The sequence below is a fragment of the Lygodium microphyllum genome, chromosome 24, assembly GCF_053477565.2.
Source record: "Lygodium microphyllum isolate KBCC chromosome 24, Lygodium_microphyllum_v1.1.10, whole genome shotgun sequence".
NCBI lineage: Eukaryota > Viridiplantae > Streptophyta > Polypodiopsida > Schizaeales > Lygodiaceae > Lygodium > Lygodium microphyllum.
The window spans coordinates 125,320,440-125,342,093 of record NC_141158.1 but is presented as its reverse complement, the minus strand read 5'-3'; positions in this window follow the sequence as shown (position 1 = coordinate 125,342,093).

Here is a 21,654-nt window from a genome sequence, read left to right as displayed (position 1 = left end):
CTATAAAAAGCAGAATGACATCATGAATGGAAAACTGCAACAAGGGAATTATGCATCTTCTAGCAGACAGGGTGATGACAGAAATGAGCACTTGTTTATGGTGCAGCACATGAACAATTCTGTGACAAGTGCAGAAGAAAGCAATGATGCATGGTATGTTGACTCAGGTGCATCAAACCACATGACAGCTCATGCAGAATGGATGGAGGATGCAAGAAAAATGGAAAAACCAGGATTTGTGGAGACTGGTGATGATACTGCACATCCTATTGTGCAGATTGGAAAAATTCATTTGTCTATGCAGGATGGGAAAAAGAAATACCTGTCCGATGTATTTCATGTCCCGAATATCACCGAGAATCTGGTTTCTGTTCAACGTCGAATGGTTGAGCAGGGCTTGCAGGTCAGATTCAATCCTCATGGATGCTTTGTTGAGGATATGAAAAATAAAGGTCGCTTGATAGCAAAAGGAAAGAAGAAGGGCAGAATGTTTACATTGGATGCAGACATGTCTGAATTGAGTGCAACAATGTTTGCACATGGGACCGGTGTAGTTGCAGATATTGATATCCGGCATAAACGCATTGGTCATGTTAATGTACAGCGACTTAAATCAATGCAGACTCAAAATATTGTTGCAGGTTTGCCTAAATTCAAGGTTGCAGAAATGCATAAGGTATGTGAAGCCTGTCAGTTTGGAAAACAGGCAAGGAAACCATTTCCTAGACATGTTCAAGAGAGCGAGAATCCATTGCAATTAATCCACTCTGATGTGTGGACTACTAAAGCTGCATCTCTTGGAGGCTGTCATTATTTTGTCACTTTTATTGATGACTATAGCAGAAAAGTTTGGGTGTATTTTATGAAAAAGAAAAGTGAAGTTTTTGGGCATTTCAAAACCCTTAAAGCTATGGTTGAAAAAGAAACAGGCCTGCAAATAAAATGCCTAAGGTCAGATGGAGGGGAAGAGTACCTCTCAAATGAGTTTGCAAGGTTCCTGCAGGAGCATGGCATAAAGCAGCAATATTCATGCAGTCATACCCCAGAACAAAATGGAATCGCAGAAAGGAAAAACAGGCATATTGGAGAGGTATCTCGTGCCATGCTCAATGAAAAAGACTTGCCAGATTTTTATTGGGCTGAAGCAGTTGCTACAGCAGTCTACATAATGAACAGGACACCCACTGCAGCAATACATGGAATGACTCCAGAGGAGAGGTATACCGGTAGGAAACCAGATATTTCTCATTTGAAAATTTTTGGTTGCATTGCCTATGTACATGTGCCATATGAGTTGAGATCCAAGTTGGATCCAAAAGCTGAGAAGTGCATCTTTATTGGTTACTCTCTGCAGCAAAAAGGGTAGAGATGCTATAACCCTTCTACTCGTAAGTTTACAGTGAGCAGAGATGTTGTTTTTTATGAGATGAGTAGCTGGTGTAAACCAGTAAATGTGATTGATGATGTAGATGCACAAAATGGTAATGCTGCACAGAATTCACAGCAGCAGTCACAAAATATTAGTGGACCTGGAGCGTCCTCTAGCAGTGGTTCACATTCTTCGCCATGGACAGGCAGATTGAGATCAAAAGAATCTTCTCAAAGTAATGCAGACAGTGGTATGCAGGTATCACGAAAAGGAAAAGAGAAGGTTGATCGGCCCATGTTTGATGTGAATGCAGGTCACTCTTATGTGGATGGTGAATCCAGTGGCTCAGAACAGAGCATTGATGATGAGTTGGGTATTCCTTCTATTGTTACACCTGGAGTAAGGAAGACCAGGGATGTTTTGAGAGCACCTGGGAGTGAACCTACTTTGCGCAAGTCTACGAGAGCTAGGTATCCTGTGGATAGGCTGAAATATGATGGATTTACAGCCATTCACTATGCATATATGGTCAAAGTGATACATGAACCGGAACCCACTTCTTTTGAGCAAGCCATGGGAAAAGAAAAATGGGAGAAAGCCGTGGATGAAGAAATGGATGCCTTGGAAGCAAATGCTACATGGGAATTGGTACCTTTGCCTAAAGGTAAAAATGCAATTGGCTGTAAGTGGGTTTATAAGGTGAAGCACAATGCAGATGGTTCTGTGAACAGATACAAGGCAAGATTAGTAGTCAAGGGGTATGCATAAACATATGGCATTGACTATGAAGAAACATTCAGTCCGGTTGCAAGGATGGCAACCGTAAGAGCAGTCATTGCTATGGCTGCATCAAAGGGATGGTCTTTACATCAGATGGATGTAAAGAATGCCTTCTTGCACGGTGATTTGCAAGAAGAGGTCTATATGGAGCAACCACCAGGTTAGGTGCATGCTGTTCATCCTGAGCTTGTTTGCAGGTTGAAGAAAGCCTTGTATGGCTTGAAGCAAGCACCTAGAGCATGGTCTGACAAGATAGGACAGTATCTTGTCACTATTGGCTTTCAGATTTCCAAGGCAAATTTCTCACTTTATGTGAGAAAAACAGAGAAAGGTATTATGCTACTTGTCATTTATGTTGATGATTTGATTGTGGCAGGTGACAGTGATGAAGATATCCTTCATGTGAAAATGCTATTGAAGCAGAAGTTTGAAATGAAGGATTTGGGAGAGCTGCGTTATTTCTTGGGTATTGAGGTGAATAGATCACCAAGTGGGATACAGCTCTTGCAGAGGCAGTATGGATTGGACATGCTGTCCAAATATGGGATGACAGGCTGTAAGCCTATTTCGGTTCCTTTGGAGCAGAATGTGAAGCTGAGCACAGATGCAGGTGAGCTTCTAGAAGACCCTACTATGTACAGACGCATAGTAGGAAGCTTGATTTATATGACTATTACCAGGCCAGATTTGAGCTATGCTGTTGGATTGGTAAGTCAGTTTATGCAGGCTCCAAGGAAACCACATTTGGATGCAGCTAGACGCATACTCAGGTATGTGAAGTCCACATTACAGTATGGACTATTTTATGAGACTGGGGTTCAGATACAGTTGCATGGATACACTGATGCTGATTGGGATGGTAGTATTTCCGATAGACGATCTACCAGTGGATATGTGTTCTCTTTTGGGAGTGATGCAGTCACTTGGAGCAGCAAGAAACAGCCTACAGTTGCCTTGTCGAGCACAGAGGCTGAGTACAGGGGTGCAGCAATGGCTGCATGTGAGGTAGCTTGGTTGCATAAGCTACTTTATGATATGCATCACTCTACAGATGGACCAGTTGTCATTTATTGTGACAACATGAGTAGTATACACTTGGCAAATAACCCAGTCTATCATGCTAGAACAAAGCACATTGAGGTGCATTATCACTATGTGTGAGAGAGGTGTTTTACTAGGTCTTATTGATCTAGTTTATGTCAGCACAGAGGATCAGGTAGCTGACATATTCACGAAGGCATTGGGCGCGCAGAGAAGCTACGCAAGTTCAGAGACCTACTTGGTGTGCAGGAATTGGGATTGAGCTCGAGGGGGAGTGTTGAGATATCGAGCTCCACTCGTGATACGCCAGGGTGACCGTTGTGTATTTATGTCACCGACTTGTCAGTTGAGCAGACGCGGTTGGTACACCGCCCATGAATAATAGCTACATGATAGCTATCCTTATCTACTCTAGTTCGTGGCTCAGTTAGTATGCCACCTTAGTTAGTTGAGTTTGGTTTGAGACCCATATATAGGGTTCTTCTATTTCTTTGTACTTGAGTTCTTTTGGCTTACACAACTAAGAAGAGAAGAATTGTTTTCAGCCTCCACCTCTGTGTGTATTCCCCAATTGTGCAAGCAAGAAAGCTACAAGTGAGACTCCTTCCTTCTCTCCCACAATCTTGACATAAATGTGGTAGGACCTAATTAGAAAACTAAAGCTATTAAGGGAAGCGGGTGGGCGGAACCCCCGACGGGTCCGTCCTATGGGCAGGGTGGTCCCAGAGAACTGGGAGGCTTCTCACAAGTTTGTATCGTCATTCGACCTTTAGGTATTGATAGGTTAGAACCCGATTCGTGCCGTTTTAGGGGACCGGAATGGGACTATGCCCTATGGGCAGAGAGGTTGAGCAACGCATCCCTCTCGTTTCCCATTCTCTTTGAACCAAGTGCGGCATAGATCTGCTTCGGGTTGGGTATCTCTGCGTAAAGTAGGATGCCCAATACCCGACGCTAGAATGCTAACAGGAGACCTTGACAACTAGGAACCCAAATTTCAGGTCGATCCTGGTGGGTTCGGTCGTGAACGTTCCGTTGCGAGGCGGATTCCGGAAACCCTAGGCGACAAAACTCGGAACATTCCTTGGGAGTGCCGGGCAGCGACGCTTAGATTCGTTTCTCGATAGACCGCCAAAAGAGTGCCTGGAAAGCCGATGGGCGGGCACCTCACGGTCGGTATCACAGCGAAATTTTGTAATGATACGTGATTGATTAATGTATGGTTCGTAGACATATCCGAAACAAAATAATCTAAGCAGTATGGCTTGATTGTTAGGCACCTTCTGCACCCACGAATGTTGACATGCAAGAGAAGAAATTCCTTCTCAAGCAAATTAAGGTACCCGAGTTTGATGGAGAAGGGATGGACATTGCAGCAGAGGCAGAGATATGGATCGAGTCGATGGATGACTGTTTCTTTGCTTCGGGAACTGCCTCTACCAATCAAGCAATGATAGACAAACTTAAGTTAGTTGGCCAGGCTCGATTACGGTGGAAGCAATGGTGCAAAGATGAAGGTGTTTCTGAAGCCGCTGTTACTTGGGTTCAGCTGAAAGACGCTGTACGCAGACGATACCTTCCGCCAAACTACCAGACTTTGAAGATGAATGAACTCTTCAGGCTAAAGCAACTAGGATTAACTTTGGAAGCTTACTACTCAAAGTTTGTAACCCTACTGAAATACGCACCACCTATGGATATTGCGCAGCACCAAGTATCCAAGTTTTGCCATGGCCTAAACACTCCTCTGAACCACCGTCTTGAAGCAATGCGTCCAACAGACTTGCAAGACGCATTACTCCGAGCGAATCCAATCGTCGAAGAATTTAAATCGGAAAATTTTAGTAAAGATGACTCCCGAGATCTGGGTAAGAGATGCCATACATGTGGAGAGATAGGGCACATCCGTAGGAGATGTCCCTACCGTCAATGTTTCCATTGCAATGAGCTAGGACATGTCCAAGTAGACTGCGCTGACTTAAGTCCAAAAGATACGGAGTCTCCAAGAAAACGAAGTTACACAAGTGCAGTCTTCGGATATATAGAGGAATCATATGAAGACGAATACTTAGAACCTACTACACCACTTTAGGATTATTAGAAATCCTAGAAATTTTGTCGACATGAAATACAACTTGTATTGGAATAAACTTTACTCTTGTAACTACAGTTAACTTGAGTAATATGAGTTGCGTCTATTTTGAGCCTAGAACTTGCAAATGATTAGAGATACTCTGGCAAGGAATGATAGTCATAATGTGCAATGAATTTCTCTTAAGTCATTTCTTCTCAACTGATATAGATTGGGTCTTACCAGAATGTCGAAGCTTGGAAGTATTCTTTGGCATTACAAGCAAAGCCAATTGTCCATGGAGCTCAGTCCCGAACTAAGGGCAGGACAATCTGGAAATGTAGTTTCCAAGGTAAAGGACCACTCCAATCTGCTAAAAGAATCCTAGAACACTTTGGTCTAAAGAAGAAAATCTTACTAAGGACAACCAAAAATCCTGTGACCACAAGTGATAAAGCTCCGCCCTGTTTCTATTGCAGGGAGTTAGGTCATTTCAAAAGGGAATGTCCAAAGCACCCTAAACACCGATGCTCTGAGTGTCACAACATCGGACATAACTATATCAATTGTCCCCACGGAACTCGAAGAGAACTCGAGCTTACAAGAAATAAGCCGTACAAGCTCCAATGATCTAGAATATACCAAGTGCTTAGGAAAAACCTAGAAGATATCCATGAGATGTAACTACAATAAATTTTCTATTGTAACCAAGACTCAAATATATCAAATACCATAGGTTGTTCTTTTCAAAAGATCGTATGTCTGTGAGAGGTCAGAGTAGCGCAGCAGAAGCGCGGTGTTCCATAACCCACATATTCCAAGATGATACCCCCTGTTTCTCTCGAGATGAGGACATCTCGATTTCTCAAAGGGGAGGAGGATGTAATATCTCCGCACAATAAAAGTTAGTTGGTTGGTTCGTAAGTTAGTTAGTCAATTAATAAGTTAGTAAGATTACTGACTAAAGACTAACTAAGGTAAAAACTAAGTAACATTAACTATTGATAATTTTCATTTAATTTAAAATATTTTATTTAGAAAAATCAAGAGTCGTAAATTCGATACTTTTCTCGAATTGGCAAAGACCGTAGATACCCTTCACGTAAATTACAACGTGAACGAGACTTATGAGTTATATTAATCACTAAGTTCATGTGTATAGTTTGGAAGGTCCAAAAATATTAGATTTTGGGCAAAGCTAGTATATTTTAGATATTATCCTTAAAAAACGATACGGAACTAGATGCCATTTAAAAGAAAAGACGAGTGATATTTTAGTGAGTTTGAAGATTTTATAAAATAAAAAATAAAGAAAAGTGACTGGCGAAATCGCGCGCGCCGTGATCGCAGTTTACAGGCAGCAGACAGCGCTTCGAACAGAGAAAAGAAGAAGGAGCGAACTGAGAGCTTTCTAAGCAAGTGTCTTGGAGTTTTACCCCCCTTTCGGAGCCAATGGAACCATCAGATTTATGATCTGAGCATCAGATAACTGATCTTTCCAAGATCCCCCTCCATAAAGAGCTCTACTTCTCAACCACAAGCCCTCTTCTCTAATTCGCTATAAATATGAGGCATGGGAGAGGCATAGAAAGCAGAAGGAGACCCCGAGAGGCTGCAAGAGAGAGGTAGAGAGGAGGATACTCCTCCAAGAGATTGTGAGGAAGAGCTCGAAAGAGAGCTTGAGAGAGAGAGAGAGAGAGAGAGAGAGAGAGAGAGAGAGAGAGAGAAGAGTCACCCCGAGAGGCTGCAAGGAAGAGAGTTGGCTCAATTCCCTCTATCTCGATCCTTGACTTAACCATGTTCTCTTACGCTCTCCCATCTTGAATCTACTCCACCTTCTTAATCTCTTGAGTCTACCTGCGGACGATGGCCTCCAAGCGAAGAATGTCGCGTGCGGATGACAATCCCGCAACCAACAACAAGGCTTCGAGCAAGGGCATCACTGTCAATCCAACTATAGTTCCGGTTGTAAGTAATGTATTTTCAAGTTGATAGATGCTTGCTTTGATTCTCGTATGAGATACGTTAAGCCCATACTATTGCACGAGTATAGGTCATGGGAAAGGATAAATTTCATCTCGCTTACTCGGAAGATGGAGTTTGTGAAGTGCATATATCAAGGGAAGATAATTGCACCTAGTCACATATGACTTATTTGCTAGTAGAGCAATTACAAGGAAGAATTAGTCAAGCGTTATGAATGGCATAGTCGTCAAAAGAACGACATTAAAAGATTGGGCATAGAAATGCTAGATTAAAGTATAGTCAAGGGTTATAGATAGCATAATTGCTAAAAGAATATGACATTAAGAATCATGAATGGAGAAGTACTAGTTTAAAGTTTAGATACTTCAAAAGTACTTAGCTTAACAGGCCAAATACTAAGAAAAACTAGATTCTAGGTCAATGCGAGGCCTATTGGAGTCTAATTACTTGAGATCATCTCGCACTTATCTTATCAAGTATTTATATGTTATGCCTATAACATGTTTGATATATGAGGATACATTTCTATCTGCCTCATGACTTGACTAAGAGCTAGTACAAGAAATTAATCGTAAGGGTTAAAACTAAGATATCTTGAGATCCGTCGGATAACGATGACTTTTGCTAATCCAAACTCAGGGTTGGGTTATCAATCAAGGTAAGTGACCTATAGAACTTACATCATGAATAGTGTTTGTACCCTTAACATATACCCTGGCCGAAGGAAGAAAGTGTTAAGAGCATTTTTGCATAATATTGCTCTTAGATCCCAAGGGGAAGAGCAATTATGCAATGGGAAATATTATTTCATCTACTCTTGCATTGTTTTGGAAAGAATGCAATTGGTTTTATTGGTTGATCAAACAATATCCTAAATGCTTTTACATTCAACTGGTTGTTAGTTGTTGTTTGGATGATTATTCCAAGTGCTTGTGATTTATGGTAAATGCATGGCAAGGGTCTGTGATGACAAGACGCCATGGGAATAAAGGAACGTTTTCTTGGAAAATGATATTAGGCTGAATGCCTTGTTTGTGCTTGATTCTTAAAGGATTTAATTAAGGAAGGATATATTGTACGGGTGGATCACCTCCATGGTCGCACCGCGTATTAACCCGAGAGGGCACTGCTCGATTCATGGGCCGAAGGTCGAGCGGTGAAAAGGCCAACCACGGGAATGATGTTTCGCTCCTAGACAGCTTGCGGGTCAGTTGGAGCTCTGGACACCCCTTGCTAGGTCTAGAATGGAGTTAAAGACCTCCGTGGCCCCCAACATCTGGGCATGTTGGGAGATCCTATTCTAGATAAGGGATTGAGTTTTGGTGCCATGTGAATTGGACCAGTCACTTCTGCAGGGCAGAAGGGATACTTCTGTCGGACAGAAGCGAAACATAATTTCTCCTGTATGGGCGGGAGACAAAGATTAACTTGAAGATAAGTTAAGGAACTTGTTTGATCTTGTTTGTCAATAGATTGCTTTGCTCTGTTTTCGTGTCTGTGCTATAATTTGCGCGAACGAACCTTGTTCCCTAAAAGGCTTAATTAATGAAGCTGATTTTAAGTGTCACACATAAATTGTTGAGATATCGAGCTCCACTCGTAATACGCCAGGGTGACCGTTGTGTATTTATGTCACCGACTTGTCAGTTGAGCAGACGCGGTTGGTACACCGCCCATGAATAATAGCTACATGATAGCTATCCTTATCTACTCTAGTTCGTGGCTTAGTTAGTATGCCACCTTAGTTAGTTGAGTTTGGTTTGAGACCCATATATAGGGTTCTTCTATTTCTCTGTACTTGAGTTCTTTTGGCTTACACAACTAAGGAGAGGAAAACTGTTTTCAGCCTCCACCTCTGTGTGTATTCCCCCATTGTGCAAGCAAGAAAGCTACAAGTGAGACTCCTTCCTTCTCTCCCACAATCTTGACATGGTATTAGAGCCTTGTTCGTGGTAAGGAGCTCAAGAAAGCAAGCCAAGCTCGCGGTGATTTGGTAAGAGGAGCAATGTTGCTTTCATTTTCTGTTTTGGGAGCAGATCTCTGCAGGTAGTACAGCCGAAAATTGCAAGAGTGCATTGTCTCAGGTTGAGACGCCCTTCGCGGTGAAGCAAGAGGGCAGTACATGCTGCGGGGCAGGGCTTTAGCCCTTGGCGACCTTGTTTTTTTTATTTGAGGCCATTTCGGGGCCTGTTTTGGAGGCGGAAGTTTTCTGCACGCACTCAGGAAAAGGCCCAGTTGTAGGGCTTTAGCCCTTGGCGACCTTGTTTTTTTGATTTGAGGCCATTTCGGGGCCTGTTTTGGAGGCGAAAGTTTTCTGCACGCGCTCAGGAAAAGGCCCAGTTTTATGCTGTGCAGCCACTGTTCTACAAGTCGGTGAAAAGTTACTGTAGAAATTGCATCGTATGCTTGTGGCAGAGACATTGGGAGTTACAGAATCATCCCTGTTGCCTGTTGATGCAAAATCATCACTAGGAAGTGACTGTGTGGTCAAATACCACTTTCATCAGTTTTGCAGATTTGCCTTTGTGAGGCTGAAGCTGCGTTCTTTGCAGTGACAGAAATTTTTGCAGTGTTCTGTAATGGCATCTGATTCTCTCTCACAGATTGTCACTGAAAAGCTTGACAAGAACAACTTCCAAGCATGGAAGTTTAGAATGACGAATTTCCTTATGGGAAAAGGATATTGGGAATTTGTTGCAGGAAATGAAGAAGAACCAGTTCTTCCTGATGTTCCCAATCAACAGCAAATGCACGCATTTAAAGCATGGCATGAGAGAGCCAGGAAAGTTATGTACTGGCTGTCTATCAGCATTTCAGACTCTATGATTGTGCATATTCAAGATGCAAGTACGCCAAAGGAGGCATGGGATACTTTGTCAAAAATGTATAGCACAAATACGCAAGCCAGAAAAATGCAGCTCAAGCAAGAGTTGCATAATGTGCAAAGAAAAAATATGAGCATCAATGACTACCACATGAAGGTGAAGAAGATTGCAGATGCACTTGCTTCCATTGGGTTGCCAGTGGAAGATGATGATTTAGTTTCTGTGACCTTGAATGGTCTAGGAAAGGATTATGCACAGTTCCGAACATCCATTTCCGTCCGTGAAAGATTTCCTGATTTTGAGGAGTTGATTGCTCTTCTAATTTCTGAGTTACTCAAATGCTGGAAGAGGTAGAGGCAGAGGTAGAGGAGGCCGATATGGAGACCGTGGTAGAAATCAGAATATGCAGCAAACTCAAGAAAACCAGTCCTATGGAGGAGGACGTGGTAACTCTAGAGGCAGGGGGAGCCAAAGAGGTCGTGGTGGATGGCAAAGAGGCCAAAATGCAAACAGTAATGTTGAATGCTACTACTGTGGTAAAATGGGTCATATGGCTAAAAACTGCTATAAAAAGCAGAATGACATCATGAATGGAAAACTGCAACAAGGGAATTATGCATCTTCTAGCAGACAGGGTGATGACAGAAATGAGCACTTGTTTATGGTGCAGCACATGAACAATTCTGTGACAAGTGCAGAAGAAAGCAATGATGCATGGTATGTTGACTCAGGTGCATCAAACCACATGACAGCTCATGCAGAATGGATGGAGGATGCAAGAAAAATGGAAAAACCAGGATTTGTGGAGACTGGTGATGATACTGCACATCCTATTGTGCAGATTGGAAAAATTCCTTTGTCTATGCAGGATGGGAAAAAGAAATACCTGTCCGATGTATTTCATGTCCCGAATATCACCGAGAATCTGGTTTCTGTTCAACGTCGAATGGTTGAGCAGGGCTTGCAGGTCAGATTCAATCCTCATGGATGCTTTGTTGAGGATATGAAAAATAAAGGTCGCTTGATAGCAAAAGGAAAGAAGAAGGGCAGAATGTTTACATTGGATGCAGACATGTCTGAATTGAGTGCAACAATGTTTGCACATGGGACCGGTGTAGTTGCAGATATTGATATCCGGCATAAACGCATTGGTCATGTTAATGTACAGCGACTTAAATCAATGCAGACTCAAAATATTGTTGCAGGTTTGCCTAAATTCAAGGTTGCAGAAATGCATAAGGTATGTGAAGCCTGTCAGTTTGGAAAACAGGCAAGGAAACCATTTCCTAGACATGTTCAAGAGAGCGAGAATCCATTGCAATTAATCCACTCTGATGTGTGGACTACTAAAGCTGCATCTCTTGGAGGCTGTCATTATTTTGTCACTTTTATTGATGACTATAGCAGAAAAGTTTGGGTGTATTTTATGAAAAAGAAAAGTGAAGTTTTTGGGCATTTCAAAACCCTTAAAGCTATGGTTGAAAAAGAAACAGGCCTGCAAATAAAATGCCTAAGGTCAGATGGAGGGGAAGAGTACCTCTCAAATGAGTTTGCAAGGTTCCTGCAGGAGCATGGCATAAAGCAGCAATATTCATGCAGTCATACCCCAGAACAAAATGGAATCGCAGAAAGGAAAAACAGGCATATTGGAGAGGTATCTCGTGCCATGCTCAATGAAAAAGACTTGCCAGATTTTTATTGGGCTGAAGCAGTTGCTACAGCAGTCTACATAATGAACAGGACACCCACTGCAGCAATACATGGAATGACTCCAGAGGAGAGGTATACCGGTAGGAAACCAGATATTTCTCATTTGAAAATTTTTGGTTGCATTGCCTATGTACATGTGCCATATGAGTTGAGATCCAAGTTGGATCCAAAAGCTGAGAAGTGCATCTTTATTGGTTACTCTCTGCAGCAAAAAGGGTAGAGATGCTATAACCCTTCTACTCGTAAGTTTACAGTGAGCAGAGATGTTGTTTTTTATGAGATGAGTAGCTGGTGTAAACCAGTAAATGTGATTGATGATGTAGATGCACAAAATGGTAATGCTGCACAGAATTCACAGCAGCAGTCACAAAATATTAGTGGACCTGGAGCGTCCTCTAGCAGTGGTTCACATTCTTCGCCATGGACAGGCAGATTGAGATCAAAAGAATCTTCTCAAAGTAATGCAGACAGTGGTATGCAGGTATCACGAAAAGGAAAAGAGAAGGTTGATCGGCCCATGTTTGATGTGAATGCAGGTCACTCTTATGTGGATGGTGAATCCAGTGGCTCAGAACAGAGCATTGATGATGAGTTGGGTATTCCTTCTATTGTTACACCTGGAGTAAGGAAGACCAGGGATGTTTTGAGAGCACCTGGGAGTGAACCTACTTTGCGCAAGTCTACGAGAGCTAGGTATCCTGTGGATAGGCTGAAATATGATGGATTTACAGCCATTCACTATGCATATATGGTCAAAGTGATACAGGAACCGGAACCCACTTCTTTTGAGCAAGCCATGGGAAAAGAAAAATGGGAGAAAGCCGTGGATGAAGAAATGGATGCCTTGGAAGCAAATGCTACATGGGAATTGGTACCTTTGCCTAAAGGTAAAAATGCAATTGGCTGTAAGTGGGTTTATAAGGTGAAGCACAATGCAGATGGTTCTGTGAACAGATACAAGGCAAGATTAGTAGTCAAGGGGTATGCATAAACATATGGCATTGACTATGAAGAAACATTCAGTCCGGTTGCAAGGATGGCAACCGTAAGAGCAGTCATTGCTATGGCTGCATCAAAGGGATGGTCTTTACATCAGATGGATGTAAAGAATGCCTTCTTGCACGGTGATTTGCAAGAAGAGGTCTATATGGAGCAACCACCAGGTTAGGTGCATGCTGTTCATCCTGAGCTTGTTTGCAGGTTGAAGAAAGCCTTGTATGGCTTGAAGCAAGCACCTAGAGCATGGTCTGACAAGATAGGACAGTATCTTGTCACTATTGGCTTTCAGATTTCCAAGGCAAATTTCTCACTTTATGTGAGAAAAACAGAGAAAGGTATTATGCTACTTGTCATTTATGTTGATGATTTGATTGTGGCAGGTGACAGTGATGAAGATATCCTTCATGTGAAAATGCTATTGAAGCAGAAGTTTGAAATGAAGGATTTGGGAGAGCTGCGTTATTTCTTGGGTATTGAGGTGAATAGATCACCAAGTGGGATACAGCTCTTGCAGAGGCAGTATGGATTGGACATGCTGTCCAAATATGGGATGACAGGCTGTAAGCCTATTTCGGTTCCTTTGGAGCAGAATGTGAAGCTGAGCACAGATGCAGGTGAGCTTCTAGAAGACCCTACTATGTACAGACGCATAGTAGGAAGCTTGATTTATATGACTATTACCAGGCCAGATTTGAGCTATGCTGTTGGATTGGTAAGTCAGTTTATGCAGGCTCCAAGGAAACCACATTTGGATGCAGCTAGACGCATACTCAGGTATGTGAAGTCCACATTACAGTATGGACTATTTTATGAGACTGGGGTTCAGATACAGTTGCATGGATACACTGATGCTGATTGGGCTGGTAGTATTTCCGATAGACGATCTACCAGTGGATATGTGTTCTCTTTTGGGAGTGATGCAGTCACTTGGAGCAGCAAGAAACAGCCTACAGTTGCCTTGTCGAGCACAGAGGCTGAGTACAGGGGTGCAGCAATGGCTGCATGTGAGGTAGCTTGGTTGCATAAGCTACTTTATGATATGCATCACTCTACAGATGGACCAGTTGTCATTTATTGTGACAACATGAGTAGTATACACTTGGCAAATAACCCAGTCTATCATGCTAGAACAAAGCACATTGAGGTGCATTATCACTATGTGTGAGAGAGGTGTTTTACTAGGTCTTATTGATCTAGTTTATGTCAGCACAGAGGATCAGGTAGCTGACATATTCACGAAGGCATTGGGCGCGCAGAGAAGCTACGCAAGTTCAGAGACCTACTTGGTGTGCAGGAATTGGGATTGAGCTCGAGGGGGAGTGTTGAGATATCGAGCTCCACTCGTGATACGCCAGGGTGACCGTTGTGTATTTATGTCACCGACTTGTCAGTTGAGCAGACGCGGTTGGTACACCGCCCATGAATAATAGCTACATGATAGCTATCCTTATCTACTCTAGTTCGTGGCTCAGTTAGTATGCCACCTTAGTTAGTTGAGTTTGGTTTGAGACCCATATATAGGGTTCTTCTATTTCTTTGTACTTGAGTTCTTTTGGCTTACACAACTAAGAAGAGAAGAATTGTTTTCAGCCTCCACCTCTGTGTGTATTCCCCAATTGTGCAAGCAAGAAAGCTACAAGTGAGACTCCTTCCTTCTCTCCCACAATCTTGACATAAATGTGGTAGGACCTAATTAGAAAACTAAAGCTATTAAGGGAAGCGGGTGGGCGGAACCCCCGACGGGTCCGTCCTATGGGCAGGGTGGTCCCAGAGAACTGGGAGGCTTCTCACAAGTTTGTATCGTCATTCGACCTTTAGGTATTGATAGGTTAGAACCCGATTCGTGCCGTTTTAGGGGACCGGAATGGGACTATGCCCTATGGGCAGAGAGGTTGAGCAACGCATCCCTCTCGTTTCCCATTCTCTTTGAACCAAGTGCGGCATAGATCTGCTTCGGGTTGGGTATCTCTGCGTAAAGTAGGATGCCCAATACCCGACGCTAGAATGCTAACAGGAGACCTTGACAACTAGGAACCCAAATTTCAGGTCGATCCTGGTGGGTTCGGTCGTGAACGTTCCGTTGCGAGGCGGATTCCGGAAACCCTAGGCGACAAAACTCGGAACATTCCTTGGGAGTGCCGGGCAGCGACGCTTAGATTCGTTTCTCGATAGACCGCCAAAAGAGTGCCTGGAAAGCCGATGGGCGGGCACCTCACGGTCGGTATCACAGCGAAATTTTGTAATGATACGTGATTGATTAATGTATGGTTCGTAGACATATCCGAAACAAAATAATCTAAGCAGTATGGCTTGATTGTTAGGCACCTTCTGCACCCACGAATGTTGACATGCAAGAGAAGAAATTCCTTCTCAAGCAAATTAAGGTACCCGAGTTTGATGGAGAAGGGATGGACATTGCAGCAGAGGCAGAGATATGGATCGAGTCGATGGATGACTGTTTCTTTGCTTCGGGAACTGCCTCTACCAATCAAGCAATGATAGACAAACTTAAGTTAGTTGGCCAGGCTCGATTACGGTGGAAGCAATGGTGCAAAGATGAAGGTGTTTCTGAAGCCGCTGTTACTTGGGTTCAGCTGAAAGACGCTGTACGCAGACGATACCTTCCGCCAAACTACCAGACTTTGAAGATGAATGAACTCTTCAGGCTAAAGCAACTAGGATTAACTTTGGAAGCTTACTACTCAAAGTTTGTAACCCTACTGAAATACGCACCACCTATGGATATTGCGCAGCACCAAGTATCCAAGTTTTGCCATGGCCTAAACACTCCTCTGAACCACCGTCTTGAAGCAATGCGTCCAACAGACTTGCAAGACGCATTACTCCGAGCGAATCCAATCGTCGAAGAATTTAAATCGGAAAATTTTAGTAAAGATGACTCCCGAGATCTGGGTAAGAGATGCCATACATGTGGAGAGATAGGGCACATCCGTAGGAGATGTCCCTACCGTCAATGTTTCCATTGCAATGAGCTAGGACATGTCCAAGTAGACTGCGCTGACTTAAGTCCAAAAGATACGGAGTCTCCAAGAAAACGAAGTTACACAAGTGCAGTCTTCGGATATATAGAGGAATCATATGAAGACGAATACTTAGAACCTACTACACCACTTTAGGATTATTAGAAATCCTAGAAATTTTGTCGACATGAAATACAACTTGTATTGGAATAAACTTTACTCTTGTAACTACAGTTAACTTGAGTAATATGAGTTGCGTCTATTTTGAGCCTAGAACTTGCAAATGATTAGAGATACTCTGGCAAGGAATGATAGTCATAATGTGCAATGAATTTCTCTTAAGTCATTTCTTCTCAACTGATATAGATTGGGTCTTACCAGAATGTCGAAGCTTGGAAGTATTCTTTGGCATTACAAGCAAAGCCAATTGTCCATGGAGCTCAGTCCCGAACTAAGGGCAGGACAATCTGGAAATGTAGTTTCCAAGGTAAAGGACCACTCCAATCTGCTAAAAGAATCCTAGAACACTTTGGTCTAAAGAAGAAAATCTTACTAAGGACAACCAAAAATCCTGTGACCACAAGTGATAAAGCTCCGCCCTGTTTCTATTGCAGGGAGTTAGGTCATTTCAAAAGGGAATGTCCAAAGCACCCTAAACACCGATGCTCTGAGTGTCACAACATCGGACATAACTATATCAATTGTCCCCACGGAACTCGAAGAGAACTCGAGCTTACAAGAAATAAGCCGTACAAGCTCCAATGATCTAGAATATACCAAGTGCTTAGGAAAAACCTAGAAGATATCCATGAGATGTAACTACAATAAATTTTCTATTGTAACCAAGACTCAAATATATCAAATACCATAGGTTGTTCTTTTCAAAAGATCGTATGTCTGTGAGAGGTCAGAGTAGCGCAGCAGAAGCGCGGTGTTCCATAACCCACATATTCCAAGATGATACCCCCTGTTTCTCTCGAGATGAGGACATCTCGATTTCTCAAAGGGGAGGAGGATGTAATATCTCCGCACAATAAAAGTTAGTTGGTTGGTTCGTAAGTTAGTTAGTCAATTAATAAGTTAGTAAGATTACTGACTAAAGACTAACTAAGGTAAAAACTAAGTAACATTAACTATTGATAATTTTCATTTAATTTAAAATATTTTATTTAGAAAAATCAAGAGTCGTAAATTCGATACTTTTCTCGAATTGGCAAAGACCGTAGATACCCTTCACGTAAATTACAACGTGAACGAGACTTATGAGTTATATTAATCACTAAGTTCATGTGTATAGTTTGGAAGGTCCAAAAATATTAGATTTTGGGCAAAGCTAGTATATTTTAGATATTATCCTTAAAAAACGATACGGAACTAGATGCCATTTAAAAGAAAAGACGAGTGATATTTTAGTGAGTTTGAAGATTTTATAAAATAAAAAATAAAGAAAAGTGACTGGCGAAATCGCGCGCGCCGTGATCGCAGTTTACAGGCAGCAGACAGCGCTTCGAACAGAGAAAAGAAGAAGGAGCGAACTGAGAGCTTTCTAAGCAAGTGTCTTGGAGTTTTACCCCCCTTTCGGAGCCAATGGAACCATCAGATTTATGATCTGAGCATCAGATAACTGATCTTTCCAAGATCCCCCTCCATAAAGAGCTCTACTTCTCAACCACAAGCCCTCTTCTCTAATTCGCTATAAATATGAGGCATGGGAGAGGCATAGAAAGCAGAAGGAGACCCCGAGAGGCTGCAAGAGAGAGGTAGAGAGGAGGATACTCCTCCAAGAGATTGTGAGGAAGAGCTCGAAAGAGAGCTTAGAGAGAGAGAGAGAGAGAGAGAGAGAGAGAGAGAGAGAGAGAAGAGTCACCCCGAGAGGCTGCAAGGAAGAGAGTTGGCTCAATTCCCTCTATCTCGATCCTTGACTTAACCATGTTCTCTTACGCTCTCCCATCTTGAATCTACTCCACCTTCTTAATCTCTTGAGTCTACCTGCGGACGATGGCCTCCAAGCGAAGAATGTCGCGTGCGGATGACAATCCCGCAACCAACAACAAGGCTTCGAGCAAGGGCATCACTGTCAATCCAACTATAGTTCCGGTTGTAAGTAATGTATTTTCAAGTTGATAGATGCTTGCTTTGATTCTCGTATGAGATACGTTAAGCCCATACTATTGCACGAGTATAGGTCATGGGAAAGGATAAATTTCATCTCGCTTACTCGGAAGATGGAGTTTGTGAAGTGCATATATCAAGGGAAGATAATTGCACCTAGTCACATATGACTTATTTGCTAGTAGAGCAATTACAAGGAAGAATTAGTCAAGCGTTATGAATGGCATAGTCGTCAAAAGAACGACATTAAAAGATTGGGCATAGAAATGCTAGATTAAAGTATAGTCAAGGGTTATAGATAGCATAATTGCTAAAAGAATATGACATTAAGAATCATGAATGGAGAAGTACTAGTTTAAAGTTTAGATACTTCAAAAGTACTTAGCTTAACAGGCCAAATACTAAGAAAAACTAGATTCTAGGTCAATGCGAGGCCTATTGGAGTCTAATTACTTGAGATCATCTCGCACTTATCTTATCAAGTATTTATATGTTATGCCTATAACATGTTTGATATATGAGGATACATTTCTATCTGCCTCATGACTTGACTAAGAGCTAGTACAAGAAATTAATCGTAAGGGTTAAAACTAAGATATCTTGAGATCCGTCGGATAACGATGACTTTTGCTAATCCAAACTCAGGGTTGGGTTATCAATCAAGGTAAGTGACCTATAGAACTTACATCATGAATAGTGTTTGTACCCTTAACATATACCCTGGCCGAAGGAAGAAAGTGTTAAGAGCATTTTTGCATAATATTGCTCTTAGATCCCAAGGGGAAGAGCAATTATGCAATGGGAAATATTATTTCATCTACTCTTGCATTGTTTTGGAAAGAATGCAATTGGTTTTATTGGTTGATCAAACAATATCCTAAATGCTTTTACATTCAACTGGTTGTTAGTTGTTGTTTGGATGATTATTCCAAGTGCTTGTGATTTATGGTAAATGCATGGCAAGGGTCTGTGATGACAAGACGCCATGGGAATAAAGGAACGTTTTCTTGGAAAATGATATTAGGCTGAATGCCTTGTTTGTGCTTGATTCTTAAAGGATTTAATTAAGGAAGGATATATTGTACGGGTGGATCACCTCCATGGTCGCACCGCGTATTAACCCGAGAGGGCACTGCTCGATTCATGGGCCGAAGGTCGAGCGGTGAAAAGGCCAACCACGGGAATGATGTTTCGCTCCTAGACAGCTTGCGGGTCAGTTGGAGCTCTGGACACCCCTTGCTAGGTCTAGAATGGAGTTAAAGACCTCCGTGGCCCCCAACATCTGGGCATGTTGGGAGATCCTATTCTAGATAAGGGATTGAGTTTTGGTGCCATGTGAATTGGACCAGTCACTTCTGCAGGGCAGAAGGGATACTTCTGTCGGACAGAAGCGAAACATAATTTCTCCTGTATGGGCGGGAGACAAAGATTAACTTGAAGATAAGTTAAGGAACTTGTTTGATCTTGTTTGTCAATAGATTGCTTTGCTCTGTTTTCGTGTCTGTGCTATAATTTGCGCGAACGAACCTTGTTCCCTAAAAGGCTTAATTAATGAAGCTGATTTTAAGTGTCACACATAAATTGTTGAGATATCGAGCTCCACTCGTAATACGCCAGGGTGACCGTTGTGTATTTATGTCACCGACTTGTCAGTTGAGCAGACGCGGTTGGTACACCGCCCATGAATAATAGCTACATGATAGCTATCCTTATCTACTCTAGTTCGTGGCTTAGTTAGTATGCCACCTTAGTTAGTTGAGTTTGGTTTGAGACCCATATATAGGGTTCTTCTATTTCTCTGTACTTGAGTTCTTTTGGCTTACACAACTAAGGAGAGGAAAACTGTTTTCAGCCTCCACCTCTGTGTGTATTCCCCCATTGTGCAAGCAAGAAAGCTACAAGTGAGACTCCTTCCTTCTCTCCCACAATCTTGACATGGTATTAGAGCCTTGTTCGTGGTAAGGAGCTCAAGAAAGCAAGCCAAGCTCGCGGTGATTTGGTAAGAGGAGCAATGTTGCTTTCATTTTCTGTTTTGGGAGCAGATCTCTGCAGGTAGTACAGCCGAAAATTGCAAGAGTGCATTGTCTCAGGTTGAGACGCCCTTCGCGGTGAAGCAAGAGGGCAGTACATGCTGCGGGGCAGGGCTTTAGCCCTTGGCGACCTTGTTTTTTTTATTTGAGGCCATTTCGGGGCCTGTTTTGGAGGCGGAAGTTTTCTGCACGCACTCAGGAAAAGGCCCAGTTGTAGGGCTTTAGCCCTTGGCGACCTTGTTTTTTTGATTTGAGGCCATTTCGGGGCCTGTTTTGGAGGCGAAAGTTTTCTGCACGCGCTCAGGAAAAGGCCCAGTTTTATGCTGTGCAGCCACTGTTCTACAAGTCGGTGAAAAGTTACTGTAGAAATTGCATCGTATGCTTGTGGCAGAGACATTGGGAGTTACAGAATCATCCCTGTTGCCTGTTGATGCAAAATCATCACTAGGAAGTGACTGTGTGGTCAAATACCACTTTCATCAGTTTTGCAGATTTGCCTTTGTGAGGCTGAAGCTGCGTTCTTTGCAGTGACAGAAATTTTTGCAGTGTTCTGTAATGGCATCTGATTCTCTCTCACAGATTGTCACTGAAAAGCTTGACAAGAACAACTTCCAAGCATGGAAGTTTAGAATGACGAATTTCCTTATGGGAAAAGGATATTGGGAATTTGTTGCAGGAAATGAAGAAGAACCAGTTCTTCCTGATGTTCCCAATCAACAGCAAATGCACGCATTTAAAGCATGGCATGAGAGAGCCAGGAAAGTTATGTACTGGCTGTCTATCAGCATTTCAGACTCTATGATTGTGCATATTCAAGATGCAAGTACGCCAAAGGAGGCATGGGATACTTTGTCAAAAATGTATAGCACAAATACGCAAGCCAGAAAAATGCAGCTCAAGCAAGAGTTGCATAATGTGCAAAGAAAAAATATGAGCATCAATGACTACCACATGAAGGTGAAGAAGATTGCAGATGCACTTGCTTCCATTGGGTTGCCAGTGGAAGATGATGATTTAGTTTCTGTGACCTTGAATGGTCTAGGAAAGGATTATGCACAGTTCCGAACATCCATTTCCGTCCGTGAAAGATTTCCTGATTTTGAGGAGTTGATTGCTCTTCTAATTTCTGAGTTACTCAAATGCTGGAAGAGGTAGAGGCAGAGGTAGAGGAGGCCGATATGGAGACCGTGGTAGAAATCAGAATATGCAGCAAACTCAAGAAAACCAGTCCTATGGAGGAGGACGTGGTAACTCTAGAGGCAGGGGGAGCCAAAGAGGTCGTGGTGGATGGCAAAGAGGCCAAAATGCAAACAGTAATGTTGAATGCTACTACTGTGGTAAAATGGGTCATATGGCTAAAAACTGCTATAAAAAGCAGAATGACATCATGAATGGAAAACTGCAACAAGGGAATTATGCATCTTCTAGCAGACAGGGTGATGACAGAAATGAGCACTTGTTTATGGTGCAGCACATGAACAATTCTGTGACAAGTGCAGAAGAAAGCAATGATGCATGGTATGTTGACTCAGGTGCATCAAACCACATGACAGCTCATGCAGAATGGATGGAGGATGCAAGAAAAATGGAAAAACCAGGATTTGTGGAGACTGGTGATGATACTGCACATCCTATTGTGCAGATTGGAAAAATTCCTTTGTCTATGCAGGATGGGAAAAAGAAATACCTGTCCGATGTATTTCATGTCCCGAATATCACCGAGAATCTGGTTTCTGTTCAACGTCGAATG